The sequence below is a fragment of the Bidens hawaiensis genome, unplaced genomic scaffold (genome assembly GCF_021521415.1).
Source record: "Bidens hawaiensis isolate Kalapana, Puna unplaced genomic scaffold, B.hawaiensis_p1.1 tig00003241_1, whole genome shotgun sequence".
NCBI classification, from domain to species: Eukaryota; Viridiplantae; Streptophyta; class Magnoliopsida; order Asterales; family Asteraceae; genus Bidens; species Bidens hawaiensis.
In genome coordinates, this window is record NW_027491177.1 from 3,311 (window position 1) to 6,624 (window position 3,314).

A 3,314-nucleotide genomic window follows, 5' to 3' on the forward strand; every position below is an offset into this window, starting at 1 on the left:
TCATGACCAATAATTATTTCCAGCAAAAAATGTGACTTTTTCATGCAAAAACATTTTTCTAGCGAACTGTAACTAACGACATTAGGATTCTGTTAGTCGCAAATCGTTAGAAACAAATACGTTAAAAAATGGGACCGTCAATTCGTTAGTTAAGATCGACAGTGACCAAAAGACAATAATTGGAACTAATAAAACCCAATATACCATAAATAAATAATATGATAATTAACCAATTTCAATATCTTTTCTCGATCATGGGGCAATTCAGTAATTGTAAAAGCAAAATTAATCTGACACTAAAATATAAGTTAATATAGTTAATATGAGTTATGGGAGGAGATACAACATAATGGAATGAAATGTGATTCTAGCATGACAAATGTAATGACAATTTATATTTTCTACCTCATACAAGCTCTAAACACCTAATAGTTGCATGCAAAGATCAACCATTATGCATCATATAATTCACTCAACACCTCAACATAAGTTACAGCATCAACAAGCACCATAATGCTATTCACACAATTTGAAAAGACAGGTGGTCTCATCAATTTCATCAGATTCATATTCAGAAAACATATAACCTTCAGATTCCCTTTCGGATTCAACTTCATTTTCACATGATTCAACCTCAGAAACATGACATAATTCATCATTTTCACCTGAATTTGCGCGTCAGTGCGTTTCTTATACAACCCTCGACTTCTACCCAGAAACCCTTCTTTCATCAAGCATGCAAACTTACTCCTAATTTCATAAACCGGGTGTTTGTGAACAAGGTGATCACGATCATAGCATTCACGAAGAACAACCGTTTGCGTGTTGTTCTTTTTGGAAATATAGAAAATACCCGGATGTCGCTCAAACACCTTAGTGAACTTTTGAGGAAGATTTTAAAGGTTTTCTAAGATTACTAACATTTTGTCGCTCGGTTTTCTTTTGAATAGTAAGATGCAATAGCTCGTGAAACATACCCACGATTCGTTTTTCAGAAACATCGGTTCGTGAATCCAAATGACTTGAATCCGTTGTACGGTGAAGTATACGGGAGTGTTTGCCATTCTTTTAACCACTCGAGAGATTTCCTTTTTAACCCATATCCCCTTGGAAATCCAACACGAAAACTTAACCGACCCGTTATGACATCCTTTTCCATTTGTTGTGAAATTGCATCGGTTTCAAGTTGAGAGACCGCAAGCTCTTTATGCCAAGATAGAAGCTTTAAACCAGCACGGTCGTCGGCCAGACGAGTTAACGAGAAAATGTCTTCGTAATTTGGGATAAAAGAATTGACATAATCATGAGGCAAGCCTAAATCCCATTTTAACTGATCTATGGTTTGTATAGGAAGAATCATGCCTTTAGTAAGCATAAGAAGCTTGCAAACCCTATAAAAAAAATCTTTATGATTTTCTTGAAAAACTTGAATATATTCTTGATTTAGCGTTTATAGCATCCGGGGTTAGTCTAAACCATGGGACAAGAGTGCCACCACTGTCTGGGGAACATGAAACTCATCAAATATATTTGGGTATTTTCTTATAAAGGTTGAAACTTTAAGGTCATGGGGGAGACCAAGTTGGCCTCTCTGGCGGCCAGCGAGGCGGTAGATTGGAAGGCAACCATCACGGTTAGCTGCTATGATCGACATGATAATCCAGGCGGCTCTGAGCTCTCTTTCGCCTGTCACAACTCCATCTAGCACTCTGTCCTTTACCCATTTTAGTTTTACATTAACTAAACTGCATCTTTGGATATGTCTAAACCACAATCCGCGATGGTGGTTGTTGGAAAATTGACAGCCCAAAATCGAACGGAGCATCTTCTAAACTCATGCAATTCAATGTTGAAATTAAAGCAATGTTTATCTCCTTTGATCATTTGCGGGTTGTTAAAACTAAGTAGAACCATTTCCTATAATAGTTGATACCAGGGCCGGCTCCGAAAAGACAAAAAATTTTTTGGGCCAAAGGCGAACTTTTTTTGGGCCTCAAGTAAAAAAAAACATTTTGTTGGGTTTAAACAATTTAATTATAAATGGGCTTATTTGATTATGATTTAAGTTGTGTAAAAAACTTTTATATAAAAATAAGCTTAAAATTGTTTCAAATAAGACTAGAACCCACAACCTTTTGGTTAGATGTCATACCCATTTACCATTAGACCAAGCTAGTGGTTATGTAATTGTGTTGAAACATTGATTATACACATGTTTTTTTATGAAAATACATATAATTTTTTTTTGAAAAAAAAAATATTTCGGGCCTAGCGGGGTGTCGGGCATGTGGCCGTCGACTACCCTGCCATGCCTCAAAGACGGCCCTGGTTGATACTTTTAAATTAATTTAATATTCAAATAAATATATGTAATAGTTGGTAATAAAAGATTCAAAAACACTAAAAATTACATGTAATGATACTTCTGATAGCAGAACAATGGAAAAAGACAGATTTTTACTCTGCTTTAGGCCCCAATATAGCTGAGTTGCCACTGATAGGCTGACTATAGAATCTTAGCTCCATTGTATGTTTTGTGTTTTATGGTTTAAATAATTATATGTTGTGTTATTGGGACTCTAAGAATTTTCGTCTTCTGTGATCTCCCAATTCAATTGGATCTATGTTAACAATTTTCAATTTGTTGGTCAAGCTGCTTTTATCTTCACAACAAGATCAATAATATTGCAGATCAAGTTAAAAAAAAAGAAATTACTAGCAGATCATGGTGGTTGTTTATTGTGTCGTTCTTTAGGAAATCATGAACCATTACTCTTATTTTGGCATGCTTAGTTGCTTACCAATGTTTAAGGACTCACATTTACAGGTTGCTGATAATGCTTTAAGATTAGTTCAACCAAGTGAATGGATTAGTGTTGATTTGTATGTATATAAATACAAATTAGCACACTAATTGATTTACTTGATTGAACTAATCCTAATTCCTAAACCTCATAAACAATCCGTAAAAATGAGCGCTCAAACATTAGTAAGAATGTCAAGATAAAACTGACTGTTCACGATTTCTAGGGAATTTTCCATGTTTCTTAATTTATCTGCAATGTTAATGTGGTTGCTGCTAGTCTTTTTTTTATCAAAAGTTTGCAGAAAAGTGAAGATAAAAGCAAAATAGAGCAACAGACCGAGAATCATTAAAAACGTAATCCCGTGGCAGATTAAAGAAAGCAAAATTTCAACTTTTCAAGAACACAATATACAACGCAATAAAGCACAAAAGACCCAAATGAGCTAAGATCTATATTCACACCACCAGTGGCCGCTCAACCATTTTGAGAGCCAAAAGCACAGTAAAA

The 3,314-nt window shown here is 34.9% G+C and overlaps 1 pseudogene; it reads right to left on the reverse strand.

Moving 5' to 3' along the window:
- Window positions 1–403: 403 nt before the first annotated feature.
- On the reverse strand, window positions 404–1,825 carry LOC143622674 (protein WHAT'S THIS FACTOR 9, mitochondrial-like; annotated as a pseudogene).
- Between the last annotated feature and the right edge of the window lie 1,489 nt (window positions 1,826–3,314).